This window comes from Abramis brama, assembly GCF_963993115.1.
Source record: "Abramis brama genome assembly, chromosome: 4".
Lineage (NCBI taxonomy): Eukaryota > Metazoa > Chordata > Actinopteri > Cypriniformes > Leuciscidae > Abramis > Abramis brama.
Genome location: NC_139966.1, coordinates 54920206 through 54940695, shown reverse-complemented (window position 1 = coordinate 54940695; position 20490 = coordinate 54920206). Strand labels below are relative to the sequence as shown.

The following is a 20490-nucleotide window of genomic DNA, read 5'->3' as shown; positions in this document are numbered from 1 at the left end:
AAGCATGTTAATCATTTCTTTGTTTTCAGAACATGAAATAAGTTCACACAGAAGGATATGCGAGAATAGAGAAACTAACCACAACAGTTGCATACAGGTCCCTCCTGTCCCAACTGTTTCCATTGTTTGGCCAAACAGATAGTCCCGCCCCCATCTTTGGTTGAGCCAATGGTGTGAGCCAATCTCGGGCTGCAAACAAAAAGAGACAGGAAAAGCCACAGTCAGCGTTTATTCTTGTAATGAAATATGACGCTCACTGGACAGAAGAAAATGAAAGTGAAAGTGTGAATGTGAGGTCACATTTATCGTTGTTCTGTGAATTTCCGCAGGCCAAATCCAATCATTTCAATAGGAATCCATGCAATTGTGAATTTCGTGTGAGATTTCCGTGTGAGGCAAATACTATACTAGTTTTCATGAATACTATTATATAGATATAGTGCTCACAGTGTCATACACACAAACACAAAACACTGTCATGGTAACGCACATCACTAAATGAGTGCAATAAACATTAGTCTAACAACATAAGATGTACACTGTAAAGTAAGTTCATTTAAGGCCTTACATTTTTAAGTATAATCAAATTGGCTATACAAGTCATTTCAACTTAAATTATATTAAACTGACTTAAAACGTTGAGTTGAATTTCGCATAAAGTTGACATTGCTTAAATTTTTTGTGATGAGTTCAAGTAATGTAAAAACACAAGTTGCCATGACTTACTGATTATGATAATACTGATGTACTAATGTACATAACTAATAAGGAAAAAACTAAGAAACATTGTTATATCAATGAAAAAACAGCAAACGTTTTTTTCCCATTAGATAAATGTCCTATTAGAGTCATTAAAGTTTTCACTTTATAGTTAGGGAACTTTAGGAGGAACTTTAAGGAAACCAATAAACAGTTTTTGAGCATAACATTTTTAGCACACTGTAAACCCGAATAAGTTGGCAAAACTCAAAAAATGTAAGGCAATCAGTTGCCTAAGATTATTTAGGTTAAGAAATTCAAAGTTTTAAGTAAGCAGAACTGGCATATTTTTATTTTTTACTTATATATTTGAATTGTTCTTAACTTGAAATGTTTGAGTACACTAATTCATACATTTAATTTAAAACTTTCATCCAATCTCAATGTGAACACTTATTAGTATAAACTTAGCTAGCTTTAACAAGCTAGTTTGCTAACATACTAATTTGTTCACGTTAATGATAGTATGTTATACAATAGCACTTGCTGTATGAGTGCAGCAATATAAAGGTTTTATTTGCTCTCAAATCAAGCTGCATGCACCACTTGTAACCATGATGGTAACTAAAACAACATTAACAGAAATTCTTCTAAATTAGTATAACAAAACATTAATCACTACTAAATCTCCCACTTAACATTAATCTTGCACAAAAAAACAAACATTATATTACACTTAATTTTAGCATTTACTCTCCCTTTTGAGTGCCATCGGCAAAGCATGCTGAGAAATAGACATGCTGTAATAATTGGCTGTTTCAATTAAACTTAAGTTCGTCTAAATCAAAAGAAATAATTTCATAAAACTCAAAACAATGAAACAGTTCAGTTTACTTAAAATATATCAGCTCTGTGAACTTGAAAGATAAGGAAAGTGATAAATACTCATAAAAGTTAATTTGACTGAACTACTTAATTTAAGTTTGTCCTACTCAAACCAATTGACAATAGACATTCTGCAAAATTTCGCTAATGTGACCACACTTTACAACCGATCGGAAAAAAATGGCACATATGAGCTTTAAATAAAAATAAACTCCCACTAGTTACTGCTTGTATGAGCGAACACACTGGCTCAAAACTCTCCACTTATGTGAGGACGGAGCCAAAAGCGAGGCAATGGATTTCATCCCTCTTGACCCGGTGACCCTGTTCGCCTGGGCCGCCTCTGAGGGTGGTGTGGTTGGTGAGTCGCGGTGGTCCCCGCCAACGTCTTTGATGTTGGGGGTGGAGTAGGTGGGTAAATGGCGAGAACGCGGTGTCCTCACATAAAACGGAGACAGTTGCCGGCACTTGGCATTTCCAGTGCTGACAGGCTGGCTTGTTTGTTCACTCTAACGAGCACTCGGACTCCATTAATGAGCGGACTGAATCCATTATCATCATCATTTCAAAAGGCAGCTCTGCACTAAACAGCTCCCCGCATTAGCTGCCGTTGCCCTTGTTGTTTCATTTGATCAGTGGTGGCAGCAGGGACTTGCCCCTCTCTAGCCTTCCAAGCTTAAACACACACATACACACGCTCGTTTTATTACCCCATTGCAATGGCTGCAAATTTATGGGGTGAGAATTAAGCACGGAGTGGAAGTTACAGATGCCACGACCCTGACAAGAGTTAAAATGCGAGCTAACGGAGTAATGACATTGGAAGAAGGGATGTGCAACATATTTTTAACAACGGCTTGTCAATGGGTCGCATGTAGTCTACTTATGGATGTACTGCATAATTAAGCTGAGTCCATTACGCAGATCGAACGTGGTTTTGGGCCATTCACAGCCCGCAAAAGTGCTTTGATGAGTTTACAGACGCAACTTGAGCATAAAAAAAAAAAAAAAAAAAAAAAAAACTTTCTGAGAAGTATCAAAATTCATCCCCCAGCATTTAAAATAATTAAATAATATAAAATAACTGCAACAACAACATTATTATTATTATTACTACTACTAGTACTATCATTATTAAGTTGGCTTGAGAGAGCCAACATACTGATATTGTACTTAAACTTATTATTAAGTTGGCTTGAGAGAGCCAACATATTGAAATCCTATTTAAACTTATTAAGTTGGCTTGAGAGAGCCAACATATTGAAATCCTATTTAAACTTATTATTATTATTATTAAGTTGGCTTGAGAGAGCCAACATATTGAAATCCTATTTAAACTTATTATTATTATTATTATTATTATTATTCTTCTGACCGTAAAAATTTACAACTCAAACTCCTCCTAGAGCTTTAACTCCACATACTCCAAATTCGGCTCAGACACTCAAACTGATCTGACTCGGTGTGCTATATCTTTTCAGACTGATCGGACTTACGGTTTTCCTAAAAATGACGATCAAAACTCGAAAAAACTCATTCAAAAACTCCCATTGACTTACATTGGGGAGTTCTAAAAAATTCAAACTGACAAAATTTAAATCTAAACACCTTGAAGACTAAACCAAACTGCCGTTCTATATACTATATGAGCCATTGAGACTCATTTAAACTAATGCACTATAAACTCATACACTTATAAACTAATTAACTTATAAACTCATGAATTCATAGACTTATGAACTCTTAAACTCATAAATTAATAAACTCTGAACTCTTAAACTCATTTAAACTTATAAACTCTAAACTCATTAAAACTTATAAAATCTAAACTCAAAAACTCTTATACTTATAAACTCATCAATTTATACACTTATAAACTCTAAACTCATAAACTCTGAGTGTGTGTGTGTGTGTGTGTGTGTGTGTGTGTGTGTGTGTGTGTGTGTGTGTGTGAACACACACACACACACACACACACACACACTCTAAACTCATTTAAACATAAACTCAAAACTCAAAAACTCGTAAACTACTTTAAACTTCAAACCACTTTAAACTTCTTAAGTTTAAAGCTCCCAGCTCCCAAGCAACTCCATAGCAACCAAACTTGAGTACCCTAGCAACCGTTTTGCAAGACCTATATCTCTGTATCAGAACATCGTATAGAGATGAGGTTTGGCTCTTTTGACTCATGCTAGCAAACAGCACTTCCAACATGCTACACATGCTAGCAGTGAATAGCTACATGCTAATAGCGATTAGTTAAGTGCTATATCATGCCAAGATCATGCTATGAACTCTATAAATACTCCATAGTAACCATCTGTGACAACTACCAACCACCTAGCAACACCATAGCAACCACCCAGAACACCCTAGCAACTGCCTAGCAACCGCCCAGAATACCTTAGCAACCGCCTAGCAACCACTCAGAATACCCTATCAACGGCCTAGCAACACCATAGCAACCACCCAGAATACCCTAGCAACCGCCTAGCAACACCATAGCAACCACCCAGAACACCCTAGCAACCGCCTAGCAACAGCATAGAAACCACCCAGAATACCCTAGCAACCGCCTAGCAATACCATAGCAACCACCCAGAATACCCTAGCAACCGTCTAGCAACCACCCAGAACACCCTAGCAACCGCCTAGCAACCACCCAAAACACCCTAGCAACCGCCTAGCAACCACCCAAGACACCCTAGCAACCACCCAGAACACCCTAGCAACCGCCTAGCAACACCATAGCAACCACCCAAAACACCCTAGCAACCGCCTAGCAACCACCCAGAACACCCTAGCAACCGCCTAGCAACACCATAGCAACCACCCAAAACACCCTAGCAACCGCCTAGCAACCACCCAGAACACCCTAGCAACCGCCTAGCAACACCATAGCAACCACCCAAAACACCCTAGCAACCGCCTAGCAACCACCCAGAATACCCTAGCAACCGCCTAGCAACAGCATAGCAACCACCCAGAACACCCTAGCAACCGCCTAGCAACCACCCAAAACACCCTAGCAACTGCCTAGCAACACCCTAGCAACCACCCAGAACACCCTAGCAACCACCCAAAATACCTTAGCAACCGCCTAGCAACACCATAGCAACCACCCAGAACACCCTAGCAACCGCCTAGCAACCACCAACATACCTTAGCAACTTCCTAGCAACACCCTAGCAACCACCAAAAATACCCTAGCAACCGCTTAGCAACACCCTAGCAACCACCCAGAAAACACAAGCAACCACCTAGCAACAACCAAAACACCTTAGCAACCCACTAGATAACCCCCAACAACTTTTTAACTTTAAACTACTTTAAACTTCAAACTAATTTAAACTTTAAGCTAATTTAAACTTCAAACTAATTTAAACTTTAAACTACATTAAACTTTAAACTAATTTAAACTAATTTAAACTTTAAGCTAATTTAAACTTCAAACTACTTTAAACTTCAAACTAATTTAAACTTTAAACTACTTTAAACTTTAAACTAATTTAAACTCCAAACTATTTTAAACTTCTTCAATCTTTCTGGTCCAAACTTTCTCAAGCCAACTTAAAGTTTGTCTCGACGAACTTTTGCATCTAGTTATTATTATTCTTCTGAGCGTAAAAATTTACAACTCAAACTCCTCCTAGAGCTTTAACTCCACATACTCCAAACTCGGCACAGACACTCAAACTGATCTGACTCGGTGTGCTATATCTTTTCAGACTGATCGGACTTACGGTTTTCCTAAAAATGACGATCAAAACTCGAAAAAACTCATTCAAAAACTCCCATTGACTTACATTGGGAGTTCTAAAAAATTCAAACCGACAAAAATTTAAATCTAAACACCTTGAAGACTAAACCAAACTGCCATTCTATATACTATATGAGCCATTGAGACTAATTTAAACTAATGCACTCTAAACTCATACACTTATAAACTAATTAACTTATAAACTCATGAATTCATAGACTTATGACCTCTTAAACTCATAAATTAATAAACTTTGAACTCTTAAACTCATTTAAAACTTATAAACTCTAAACTCAAAAACTCTTACACTTATAAACTCATCAATTTATACACTTATAAACTCTAAACTCATAAACTCTGAGTGTGTGTGTGTGTGTGTGTGTGTGTGAACACACACACACACACACACACACACACACACACACACACACACACACACACACACACACACACACACACACACACACTCTAAACTCATTTAAACTTAAACTCTAAACTCATTTAAACTTGTAAACTCAAAACTCCTTACTTGTAAACTACTTTAAACTTCAAACCACTTTAAACTTCTTAAGTTTAAAACTTCCAGCTCCCAAGCAACTCCATAGCAACCAAACTTGAGTACCCTAGCAACCGTTTTGCAAGACCTATATCTCTGTATCAGAACATCGTATAGAGATGAGGTTTGGCTCTTTTGACTCATGCTAGCAAACAGCACTTCCAACATGCTACACATGCTAGCAGTGAATAGCTACATGCTAATAGCGATTACTTAAGTGCTATATCATGCCAAGATCATGCTAAGAACTCTATAAAGACTCCATAGTAACCTCTGTGACAACTACCAACCACCTAGCAACACCATAGCAACCGCCCAGAACACCCTAGCAACCGCCCAGAATACCTTAGCAACCGCCTAGCAACACCATAGCAACCACCCAGAACACCCTAGCAACCGCCTAGCAACCACTCAGAATACCCTAGCAACCGCCTAGCAACACCATAGCAACCACCCAGAACACCCTAGCAAAAGCCTAGCAACCACCCAGAATACCCTAGCAACCGCCTAGCAACACCATAGCAACCACCCAGAACAACCTAGCAACCGCCTAGCAACCACCCAGAACAACCTAGCAACCGCCTAGCAACCACCCAGAACACCCTAGCAACAGCATAGCAACCACTCAGAACACCCTAGCAACCGCCTAGCAACCACCCAGAATACCTTAGCAACCGCCTAGCAACACCCTAGCAACCGCCTAGCAACCACTCAGAATACCCTAGCAACCGCCTAGCAACACCATAGCAACCACCCAGAAACCCCTAGCAACCGCCTAGCAACCACCCAGAATACCCTAGCAACCGCCTAGCAACAGCATAGCAACCACCCAGAACACCCTAGCAACCGCCTAGCAACCACCCAGAATACCCTAGCAACCGCCTAGCAACACCATAGCAACCACCCAGAACACCCTAGCAACCACCTAGAAACACCCTAGCAACCACCCAGAACACCCTAGCAACCGCTTAGCAACACCATAGCAACCACCCAGAATACCCTAGCAACCGCCTAGCAACACCATAGCAACCACCCAGAACACCCTAGCAACCGCCTAGCAACCACCCAGAATACCCTAGCAACCACCTAGCAACACCATAGCAACCACCCAGAACACCCTAGCAACCGCCTAGCAACCACCCAGAATACCTTAGCAACCGCCTAGCAACACCATAGCAACCACCCAGAACACCCTAGCAACCGCCTAGCAACCGCCTAGCAACACCATATCAACCACCCAGAACACCCTAATTAATTTAAACTAAATTAAACTTCAAACTACTTTAAACTTTAAACTAAATTAAACTTCAAACTACTTTAAACTTTAAACTAAATTAAACTTCAAACTACTTTAAACTTTAAACTAAATTGAACTTCAAACTACTTTAAACTTTAAACTAATTTAAACTTTAAACTACTTTAAACTTCAAACTATTTTAAACTTCAAACTTCTTTAAACTTTAAACTAATTTAAACTTCAAACTTCTTCAAACTTTCTGGTCCGGCTTTCTCAAGCCAACTTAAAGTTTGTCTCGACGAACTTTTTAATCTAGTTATTATTATTATTATTATTATTCCGAGACTAAAATTTCTATATGAAACTCCTCCTAGAGCTTTAACTCTACATACTCCAAACTCGGCTCAGACACTCAAACTGATCTGACTCGCGTTGCTATATCTTTTCAGACTGATCGGACTTACGGTTTTCCTAAAAATGACGATCAAAACTCGGAAAAACTCCCATTGACTTACATTGGGGAGTTCTAAAAACATTTGAATCCAAACTGCCGTTTTCACACACACAGACTCCAAAGGGCCTGACAGCCCTGCGTCTCTCCCTCTCTCTCTCCCTCAGAGGATTTATATTATCAAGCAACCAATAAGTAATGGCCTAAAATCTTCATAGCCACACCATAGCAACCAGTTTCAGCACCCTAGCAACCACTAAGAGCTCCCTAGCAACCACCCTAAACCAAAAAAAATTTTTTTTTACATTTTTTTGTATTTTTTAACGCAATATTACACTCGTGGCCTTGCGATATTGCTCCATGCTTGTGCCTATTCGGCCATAGGCACGAGGCCGCAGGCCGAGTGCCGTACTGAAGGCACTCGTTATTAAAGATTTTAAGAACTCTATAAAAACTCCATAGTAACCATCTTTGACAACTACCAACCACCTAGTAACACCATAGCAACTACCAAAAATACCTTAGCAACCATCTTGAACACCCTAGCAACATCTAGAAATGCTCTAGTAACCACCAAATATACCCTAGCAACCACCCAGAACACCCTAGCAACTGCCTAGCAACCCCCCAGAACACCTAGCAACTGCCTAGCAACCACCCAGAACACCTAGCAACTGCCTAGCAACAACCCAGAACACCCTAGCAACCGCCTAGCAACACCATAGCAACCACCCAGAACACCCTAGCAACCGCCTAGCAACCACCCAGAATACCTTAGCAACCGCCTAGCAACACCATAGCAACCACCCAGAACACCCTAGCAACCGCCTAGCAACCACCCAAAATACCCTAGCAACCGCCTAGCAACACCATAGCAACCACCCAGAACACCCTAGCAACCGCCTAGCAACCACCCAGAATACCTTAGCAACCGCCTAGCAACACCATAGCAACCACTCAGAACACCCTAGCAACTGCCTAACAACCACCCAGAACACCCTAGCAACCACCCAAAATATCCTAGCAACCGCCTAGCAACCACCCAGAACACCCTAGCAACCACCCAAAATACCCTAGCAACCGCCTAGCAACCACCCAAAAGACCCTAGCAACCACCGAAAATATCTTAGAAACCGCCTAGCAACTACCCAAAAGACCCTAGCAACCACCGAAAATGCCCTAGCAACCGCCTAGCAACCACCCAGAATACCCTATCAACCACCTAAAATACCCTAGCAACCACCTAAAATACCCTAGCAACCGCCTATCAACCACCCAAAAGACCCTAGCAACCACCCAAAATATCCTAGCAACCGCCTAGCAACCACCCAGAACACCCTAGTAACCACCCAGAACACCCTAGCAACCGCCTAGCAACCACCCAGAACACCCTAGCAACCACCCAAAATACCCTAGCAACCGCCTAGCAACCACCCAAAAGACCCTAGCAACCACCGAAAATATCTTAGAAACCGCCTAGCAACTACCCAAAAGACCCTAGCAACCACCCAAAATACCCTAGCAACCGCCTAGCAACCACCCAGAATACCCTAGCAACCACCTAAAATACCCTAGCAACCACCTAAAATACCCTAGCAACCGCCTATAAACCACCCAAAAGACCCTAGCAACCACCCAAAATATCCTAGCAACCGCCTAGCAACCACCCAGAACACCCTAGTAACCACCCAGAACACCCTAGCAACCGCCTAGCAACCACCCAGAACACCCTAGCAACCACCCAAAACACCCTAGCAACCGCCTAGCAACCACCCAAAAGACCCTAGCAACCACCAGAAATATCCTAGCAACCGCCTAGCAACCACTCAGAATACCCTAGCAACTGCCTAGCAAAAAACTTTCTGGTCCAAACTTTCTCAAGCCAACTTAAAGTTTGTCTCGACGAACTTTCGCATCTAGTTATTATTATTCTTCTGAGCGGAAAAAAATCTGACTCAAACTCCTCCTAGAGCTTTAACTCTACATACTCCAAACTCGGCTCAGACACTCAAACTGTTCTGACTTAGTGTGCTATATCTTTTCAGACTGATCGGACTTACGGTTTTCCTAAAAATGACGATCAAAACTCGGAAAAACTCCCATTGACTTACATTGGGGAGTTCTAAAAAATTCAAATCCAGATTCAAACTCACCAACCGACGAAAATTCAAATCAAAATACCTTGAAGACTAAACCAAACTGCCGTTCTATATACTATATTAGCCAATGAGACTCATTTAAACTAATGAACTCTAAACTTATACACTTATAAACTAATTAACTTATAAACTCATGAATTCATAGACTTATGAACTCTTAAACTCATAAATTAATAAACTCTGAACTCTTAAACTCATTTAAACTTATAAACTCTAAACTCATTAAAACTTATAAACTCTAAACTCATTTAAAACTTATAAACTCTAAACTCAAAAACTCTAACACTTATAAACTCATCAATTTATACACTTAAAAACTCTAAACTCATAAACTCTGAGTGTGTGTGTGTGTGTGTGTGTGTGTGTGTGTGTGAACACACACACACACACACACACACACACACACACACTAAACTCATTTAAACTTAAACTCTAAACTCATTTAAACTTGTAAACTCAAAACTCGTAAACTACTTTAAACTTCAAACCACTTTAAACGTTTTAAGTTTAAAGTTTCAAGCTCCCAAGCAACTCCATAGCAACCAAACTTGAGTACCCTAGCAACCGTTTTGCAAGACCTATATCTCTGTATCAGAACATCGTATAGAGATGAGGTTTGGCTCTTTTGACTCATGCTAGCAAACAGCACTTCCAACATGCTACACATGCTAGCAGTGAATAGCTACATGCTAATATCAATTAGTTAAGTGCTAAATCATACCAAGATCATGCTAAGGACTCTATAAAAACTCCATAGTAACCATCTGTGACAACTACCAACCACCTAGTAACACCATATCAACCGCCCTCAATACCATAGCAACCACCCAGAACACCCTAGCAACCGCCTAGCAACCACCCAGAACACCCTAGCAACCACCCAAAATACCTTAGAACACCCTAGCAACACCATAGCAACCACTCAGAACACCCTAGCAACTGCCTAACAACCACCCAGAACACCCTAGCAACCACCCAAAATACCTTAGAACACCCTAGCAACACCATAGCAACCACCCAGAACCCCCTAGCAACCACCCAAAATACCTTAGAACACCATAGCAACACCATAGCAACCACTCAGAACACCCTAGCAACCACCCAGAATACCTTAGAACACCCTAGCAACACCATAGCAACCACTCAGAACACCCTAGCAACCACCCAAAATACCTTAGAACACCCTAGCAACACCATAGCAACCACTCAGAACACCCTAGCAACCACCCAAAATACCTTAGAACACCCTAGCTACACCATAGCAACCACCCAGAACACCCTAGCAACCACCCAAAATACCTTAGAACACCCTAGCAACACCATAGCAACCACCCAGAACACCCTAGAAACCACCCAAAATACCTTAGGACACCCTAGCAACACCATAGCAACCACTCAGAACACCGTAGCAACTGCCTAACAACCACCCAGAACACTCTAGCAACCACCCAAAATACCCTAGCAACCGCCTAGCAACCGCCTAGCAATCACCCAGACCACCCTAGCAACCACCCAAAACAGCCTAGCAACCACCCAGAACACCCTAGCAACCACCCAAAATACCCTAGCAACCGCCTAGCAACCACCCAAAAGACCCTAGCAACCACCCAAAAGACCCTAGCAACCACCCAAAATATCTTAGCAACCACCCAAAACGCCCTAGCAACTGCCTAGCAACCACCCAGAACACCCTAGCAACCACCCAAAATACCCTAGCAACTGCCTAGCAACCACCCAAAAGACCCTAGCAACCACCCAAAATATCCTAGCAACCACCCAAAACACCCTAGCAACCGCCTAGCAACCACCCAAAAGACCCTAGCAACCACCCAAAAGACCCTAGCAACCGCTTAGCAACCACCCAAAAGACCCTAGCAACCACCCAGAACACCCTAGCAACCACCTAGCAACCGCCTAGCAACCACACAAAAGACCCTAGCAACCGCCTAGCAACCACCCAAAACACCCTAGCAACCACCCAAAATACCCTAGCAACCGCCTAGCAACCACCCAGAATACCTTAGCAACCACCTAGCAACACCATAGCGACCACCCATAACATCCTAACAACCGCCTAGCAAAAAACTTTCCGGTCCAAACTTTCTCAAGCCAACTTAAAGTTTGTCTCGACGAACTTTCGCATCTAGTTATTAATGTTGTTGCCACTATAATTTTTCAATATTTTAGCTAAAAATAATCATAGATGAAATTGTTATATAATTATAACAATAAAAGTAATAATAATAATAACAGTAGTAGTAGCAGCAATAATAATAATTATAATGCTATCTCGTAATAATTTTAATTATTATTGTTGTTGTTACATTTAGCAATATGTATTAGCTAAAAATAAAGGGAAATTGTTTTTGTAACAGATAATAATAAAATGTAAAAAAAATTAACTTTTATTATTATTATTATTATTATAGGATTGCCTCTAAAAACAAAGGGGGGGGGGGGGGGGGGGGGTAAACTCACTTGTTGACCTCACTAATCGTGCATCCTGACCCATCACTATTAGAAAGTGAGAAAGAGGCAGGTGAAAAAGACAAGAAAAGCACATCTTTTGTAAATTGTAAACAATCTAAGCTGGCAAGCATTATGAAAGTGGGCGACGATAACATTTCCATCTCTCTGCCACCTTTCTAAGGGACATCAAAGACCCAATTAAGGCCCTCTGAGCAAATGGCGTATGTGTTCGCTGCTCTGGAGAGCTGTCACAGAGTCTGCGTGTGGCTGTCGACGTCCCAACTCACTGACAGCCTCCTTTACAATCCCAGCCCAGCTCCATGTGCCCCGCTCTTTCTCTCTCTGTTAAAGGATTTTAATTAGGCCTTGCCTGCTCAGGCTCACACAGCCCTTTTGTATGTGCTGAATGGTACAAGGACTGTGATTTGGAAGCCCTTCACAGGCAGTCACTGATGTGAGAGTGAGAGAGAGAGAGAGAGAGAGAGAGAGAGAGAGAGAGAGAGAGAGAGAGAGAGAAGGAAAGAGAAAGGGCTCTTTCATTTTGATATGTGCTACTTCACTACAACGAGCCCTTTCCCCCCCACCCTATTGTACGATCTCCCCTTATGAAGAACTGGAAAATATTCAAATGTTAACGTGCCCGTGTTGGCTTTGATATTTAAGACAAAAGGGTACAGCGCGAGACTTACAGTGACACTTCACAAACTAGAAACGGGACACTTCATCTGACACGTCATGATCTATCAATAAGCTTTCAGTCTTTAAGAGTATGTATATGAGCGGTTGATTTCATTAGTGTGTGTGTGCGCATGTCAGATTCTGTTCCAAAAACAGCCATTTTACTGTTATTCTTTTCTATAATTAAAAGGTTTGCCACAAGGTTTGCCAGATACATTTGTATACCAATGTGCTTACTAATGTGACTACATGTACATGCATGTCAGATTCAGTTTCAAATAAAATCATAAATGTGATCTCTTTAACATCTCAGTTGTTTCTCCTGGACATAGATGAGATTATTTGGAAATATTTTTTCTCTTAAGAACAGAAATCCCAGTAATTTTATAAATAATACCTTTTTAAATATTTAAAATCTTTAAATATGTATTTTATATTTCAATTTATTTATTAATTCTAATTAATTCATTTGATCTGTTTTAAATATTTAAATGACTTATTTTAAAAAAAAGAAAAACTCAATTCACTCAAAAAAAAAAGTGTTCTTCCTCAGTATTTTTGTCTTGTTTTCCAGTAGAAATATATAAACATTCTTAAATCAAGATATATTTACTTGAGAAGCAAGATTTTAAATCTTGTTTTCTGAAAAAATGTCAAAATGAAGTACAATATCTGCCAGTGGGGTCAGAAAAACGTAATAAACTTCTTTTTTTTACCCCATTGGCAGATATTTTTACTCGTTTTAAACAAAAACTCACTTAATTTTGATGATTTTTTATGTTATTTTGCTTCTCAAGTAAATGTCTCTTGATTTAATTTAAGATTTTTTTTTGTTGTTGTTTTTTTTTTTTTCAGAGTTCAAAAGAGATTCAACAATTTCTCAAACTGTGCTCAGATTTGCAAGCAATTGTAATATGAACTTACACATTTCTCATCAAATTATCTTGGCTATACTGGCCATAAATGTTTCAGATACTAATTTTACTGTACATTAACGATTTTGTCAACTTGTGTCAAATTAAATTTTCTATAGAATTTAAAGAGAAAAATCAGTTACACTTTATCTCCTTGGTCCACTTTAGACATTCAACTAACTATAAGTAACTTTGCAACTAAATGTCAACGAACTCTCATTAGAGTATTAGAAGACTGTAGTAGACTGTTAGATTAGGGTTAGTTGAATAAATTGACACGTAGTTACAAAGTTACTATATGGTTAGCACAATGTCTAAAGTGGACCACTGAAATAAAGTTTTACTGGAAAATCTCAGATGATCTCCAAAACAAATAAAAAAAAGTGCTCCACTGAGTCTCTCGAGCTTTAAAAAAGAAATCTAAGTATTCCCTTAAAAATTATTTAGTTGCATCAAACTTTCAGTACAAAACACTCATACAAAAATACATACAAAAAGTCATGATACATGGATATATTACAGCCTAGTGTGTTTCCTATCGCAAAAGCGTGTCTATGAATTACAGCATGTGGTGCTTGATCTGGCCGACTCTCCAATCTCACGAGCCGATGGCACGCTGCCAGCCGCCCTCCTCCTCCATCGCCCCAGAATCCTCCCCTTTGGATCCCGCCGAAGCAGGGTCCTCCGTTTACCAAGTGTGCCCAGAGCAGGCAGGCATCGTAACCCTCTCCAGGCCAAGACGCGGTGTCCCCCCTCTCTCTCCCTGACATTCCTCTCTGACAGCCCTTTACATCTGCCTGCGCCGCACTCCGTCGGCAGACAAAGAAATTAATACCCCAAGTGACTGTGTTTTAATTAAGCAATTTCATGCAAATTACACATTTTAGATTGTCAAATAATATACTGCGCAAAATGGAAGGCTGGCTGATCTGATATGCATGGAGCGTTTTTCTTCCAGGGCACTGTGCATACATGGAAAATGAACAAAAATGCTAATTTCTAATCTATTATGCAAACAGTATGATACTTACATAGATTTGCACGCCTTTCTCGGTATGGCTGAGCAATGCCTTTGTATTGTGTATTTAAGGTGCTCGAGTGTTTAAAAGTCTTGTTTTTGTACCCTTTTGGCTGCATGTTTACTTGTGACGCTTTTCGGTTTACGCCGCGAATGCAAATGCAGCAGCATGCGTGCTCGGTTCAAGTTTGTTTTCGTTTGTTTGTGTTCCCGTATCCAAATAACCTCGCAACACAAACTAGCATAATGAATTGCATGAATGCATAATGAACAAACAAATCATACACCTAAAGTAAACCTAAACCATAAAAACTAACTTTTCAATGCAGCCATCATTTTAATGCCAATTATGCTAGGAAAAAAATATCGTCCTTTCTTGCCTCACATTGTTATGGGATCAGCCAATATAACTAACAATATGTACAAATTATTCAAATGTGAACAAAAGCCTTTTTTTTTTCTCCCCAAGTTGATTTGATTTAATATTAGAGTAGAACAGCGAAGAAAGGCCTCTTGAAACCACAGGCACAAAAGTCGGTGAGCACAGGTAGCACAATGAGACCCTCATTAACAAAGGCAAGGGAGGATTCTTGCTGTTTCTTTGTGATTCAAATACATTTAATCAAAGGTTTGTTTCAATATACTAGTACTTAATAGTGTACATTACCACATACAATACGTCTGAATGAATTGCAGTCCTTCTAGTAGGCTTTTTTAATGGGATCAAATAGCAGGATAGGAGTAGGCAACCGAAGCAGTAATGGCAGGGTACGACATGGCTGTTGACGCGGTTTCTTCATCTTCAGTGCAGAGTTGTTCTTTAAATGGACCCTCATACCATAATCGTTCCCTGTGAGCATTAAAGTCAGGAAACAATACAGGAACAGGGCTCCACACCAGGTCTAAAATATCCTTTCCCAATTACGAAGCTTTGAAATCAGACTTATGAGCGCCTCCTGTGAGTGTGTGAAGGTTTTGAAGCGATTCCACTCACCTTAATCAAGTCAACAAGGGGGTGCCTGGATGGTGCTTGTGTGTGATTGAATTCTGATGTGGCAGGATTTCCAAGAACCGAACTGGTGGCTGCGCAGCGTGACTTCTCCTCAGGTGGATAAATGCACTTCATCTGAAGGTCACGTGCGTCGGTGGCTGTGGGGTCAGGCAAGCTGAGGTCAGATCTGTTTGAGGTGAAATAATGTTTGAATCACTAACAAACAGGTGAGGAGCTAATGGGAAACTTGAGTGTAAACAGGAGCTCTGTTGTGAAGCAAAACTAAAACTTAAAGCAAGACACCCTCGATGAATTGAGTAAAAAATTAACTAATAGATAAACACAAAGTCTTTAAAACACATCCAAAGAAGCAAATTAAACTTCACTTTAAGGCGAGCCCTTCCACAATTCCTTGTTTCGCTACACTTAACGTTTCCATCTTAATGTTCCTCAGATTCTAAACAGGAATCTGATCTAAATGCGAGTGCCCCTCCGTGTCCAACTGGAAGACAGCGTCTGCTGAGTGATCCCGAGGCGTCGGGCGGCCTGTGAGAGTGCCTGCCGTCCTGCGGTCGGACTCGCGGATATAAACACTGCTCCAATGACAGAGCGGGGAATCATGAGCTGGCAGCCAGGCGTTCTCCCTCTGTTCACTGTAACCGGATATTAAACAGTAATTATATGATCCTGAGGCAATCTGATTAGCACAGAGAAAAAGCCTTATTGATCCCAGGTGCGGATCAGCAGCCAAGGATAAATATTTATTCTACATCTCTCGCTATGATGGTATAGAGCCACTCAAAACATGCCCGTCAAACAGAGGGAGTTTATGCCAGTATCAAGATGAACCCGGTCTGTGACGGTCAGTCTTGCGGAGAGAGCATGGAAATGGAAAGTTGGCAGGGAAACGAAAAAGGGGATAAAGACATATGAGGTTGGGCATTACATCACTTACAAAATAACTTGTATAAATATAGACCGATTTTACTCACTGCAGACCTGGCACAGAACTGGGGACCTTCAATTCAAGAGATCACCATGGCACAGCGATGATAATGTATCAGATATTCAAGGTTTCAATGTACTGTTATAGATACATGGTACTGACTGATTGCTATATTCATATATCATGGTATTTATATGGTACATCTGGAGAAAAATACCAAAAAAACCCACAATGGAGTACCAATTTCAGTGCCATGGTGTATATGGCAAAGTACTATTTGATACCTTCAATGTACAATGGTACCACCACAGTACTTTTTAGGGTGCAAGTGCTTATGAGCACTTCGACTTGGCGGAGTAATATCTTCACTCGTGAAAAATCCTCTCACCGGCCCCCGCTCCCTCTAGTGAAGATATTACTCCGCCAAGTCGAAGTGCTCATAAGCACTTGCTATGGTATTCCGCCATACAATATAGTTATCCATTTTACACGCTTAGAAAAGCGCAAAGTTTTGTTTTGTGTCACCGTCCTAGGTCGAGTTACACTACGCGAGTAACTGTATTTAAATAGGGAAAACGTGGAGGTGTTTGGTAGCTTCTCTGCTTGGCCCATATTGAATGAACTGAGTGAACAAAGTTTCGCCGCGCGCCAGAGCGATTGAGTGCACGCACTGAGACGAGAGAGGTATGTATCAACTCGTTTTAGTTAAGGGAATAACATAGTTTAATATGAAAAGACGGTGGAGTATCCCTTTAAACTAATTTAAATGAATACCATGGTAGTACCACACCATAGAAGTCAAGTTATTTCAGAGAACACTATGATCTATCTACACTTTAAAAAAAAAAAAGGTTCTCGAAGCAATGCCACAGAACCATTTTTGGGGTTTCCCAAAAAACATGTCAGTGAACAGTTCTTAAAAGAACCAGTTTTTCTTAGTGTGAAGAACATCTAAATAATCTTTGGCAATAGAAAAGTTCCATGCAAGGTTCTTCATGGAACCATTGTTGCAAATAAAGAACCTTTCTTTTTAAGAGTGTATGTCCAAAAATCCATTGTTTTACCATAGTACATGATAAAAAAACTTGGAATAACTATAGTACTCCAAAGTATTTCGAAGAATATTATGGCAGTACCATGGTATATGACCAAAAAGCCATAGTAATATATAATTATACATTTCCAAACATGTTCAAAAAACAACAACATAATAAAGTGATGGTCCAAGACATTTCATAGAATACCATGGTAATACTATGGTACTAAAATCTATGTCTAAAAATTATGGTATTATCATTGTACCATGTTAAAACACTGATAAAACTGTGATATTCCAAGGTATATCATAGAATACCATAGTAAACTAAGTCTTTCATAAAGTTTTCGCTATTGTTATGACCGCCGCTCAAGACGTCATTTGCTAGAAACTGTTGCCAGAGAATGACGAGTCTCTCTTGCTGAGATGACGGGGGGCCACAAACATCCTTTGCGGTGTGTGGCTCATTAAATCTGCCTGTGGGTAATCCAATTGATCTGCAATTCGTTTTAAGTAGCATTAAATCAATGCGCACAGACATGAAAAGCCGGGCTCCTCGTTGACTTCAGTGGAGCTACCTGCAACACTTTGTAATATTGATAATACGCCACTCTCTCCATTTGAGCTTTCTTTTTTTCTCATGCAAATGATTGCTGTTTGTAACCGGGCCTGATCAGCGGGGTAAGAAAAGGGAGTTGAATGCCGCGGGGAATTGATTTAACTCTAGAACAATGCGAGGAAATGCAGCGCTTTTCTCTAAGACTGCCTGTGTGTAGAGATAGTGTTTATCTTGAGTGTAATCCCAGCTTCTCTGCGTCTTTAGCAGAGACTGTGGGCCTAAAGCAAGACAGACGCTGTAAATAAGGATTTCCACCTCACGTTTTACACACCACACATATTAAGTGAAGTGACTTTACGGTCCAAACACAAGGGGAGAGGGGTAAGATGTGTCAGTGCACTGCAAAAACTGTTATTTTTTTAATGAGAATGATCTAATTTTGCATTTAAAATATCTAAAAATCCTTGAAAATGTACTTGAAAAGCAACACTTTAATAAAAATACGCATCTTTAATAAAAATAAAAAATTCACTTGTTTTAAGTAAAAACAAGGGGGGAAATGTGCCAGTTCGTTAAAACAAATCATTTTTAAAATGAAATCTAAGAAAACAAGCTTCTCAGGTATATTTATCTTGTTTTTGATTTTTAGATATTTTCAAAGAAAGTAATTAAAAAGTAATTAAGAAGTCTTTTTTTTTTTGCGGTGTGGGTAAGATGTCACTCCTTTAATGCACAATTTGTCTCACAAGGAAAGTAAACAAAATCATTTTGCATTTCAAAGTAAATTTTCTACATGACAGGTCAAATTAATTATGTCAAAGGAAATTTAACCAGGTCTAAAAATGCAATACACCTCCATTATTTGGCTCCATTATAAGGAAAAGCAATGACTTCTTAAACAAATCTTTCCCAGAATATGACGTGTGGGTTAAAGTGAGTTAGATGCTTTGACATAAAATCTGCCACTCAAAGGAAATACTATTAATATTACTAATACCATTTCAAAATGTTGACAATTGTTGCACTAATGTACACTGAAAAACATCCCTAATGTACCCCTAATGTTGGGCAAGTTACAGTATGTAACTACTTATAGATGCTTTCTCCTAATTTGATTTTAAAGCAAACATCCTGAAATCTAATAAGGCATATTAGTGTCTTCTTAATGGACAACTCACATAAAAAGTGGCACAGCTTACCCCACTCTTGATAAATCAAAACATCAGCATGGACATGGCATCTGGGGGAAAAGGGATTTGCATATTAATAGCATATAGTACAAGGTACTACAGTTGAAGGTATAAACAAACAATGTAATACCACAATTAAAACACTGCATCGCGTCAGACATTACAATCCCAGCTATTGACGAATCAAACTAAATAAAATTAGAAATGAATTCCAAAAGCAAGCTCCCGGTGTGATGTGCAGTCCTTCATCTGAATATTACAGTGTAATTAGGTCAGGCTGTTGAATTTTTAATGCTCTCTGAAATCATATTCGTGCTCGCTGTGTGTCAGGTAGAGCCCGGCTCCGACGATACATCATCATGCAGTGACATCAACATAATGGCCATCCCTTCAAATGTGTGACCTTTTCCAAGCTTGCACACCCCAGTGCGACATATCCAGCCACCACGTTTGGCAGGAACCCCCTCACGTGTCACACACACCAGAGGGAATAAATGCTCAATACTAAACTATGAAATAAGACAGTCCAGCATTTGATTCATAATTATTATAGACAATACAAGACCATTTTACAGCTACTGTATTCATGTGGTGTACAGTACCACACCAAATACTAACTAGTGCACTTACCAGTGTAGCTAATCCAGCACTGCTTGAGATGTGAATGATACCTTGATGAAAAAAGGTGAGGAACTGTTTTTCTAAGTGATCAGACATACAGTTTTCACTGATTAAAAAGGCAAAAAGTCCAATAACCATATCTAGTGACCAGAAAGAAAAACATGCACAGAAACTACGATGGAAACACATACAGAATCAATTAATCAAAGCCGTCAGTCTGAAGGCCTGGCTATACAAGACTAGTAAGAAACCACCCAGCAACACCATAACTGCATAGCAGGGTGTTTCTTCAACTTTTATTGCCAATTTATGCTCTCA

The 20490-nt window shown here is 39.9% G+C and overlaps 1 protein-coding gene across 1 annotated transcript in view; it reads right to left on the bottom strand.

Annotated features, from left to right (window-relative positions):
- Nucleotides 1-20490, bottom strand: part of LOC311080918 (uncharacterized protein) — a 143217-nt gene that overhangs the window by 89185 nt on the left and 33542 nt on the right. The window contains exons 9-11 of the mRNA XM_084111153.1: nucleotides 19561-19601; nucleotides 15824-16007; nucleotides 80-189 (exon numbers count right to left, since the gene is read on the bottom strand). The gene's annotated coding sequence lies outside the window, so the exon portion shown is untranslated. The remainder of the gene's footprint in view (nucleotides 1-79; nucleotides 190-15823; nucleotides 16008-19560; nucleotides 19602-20490) is intronic.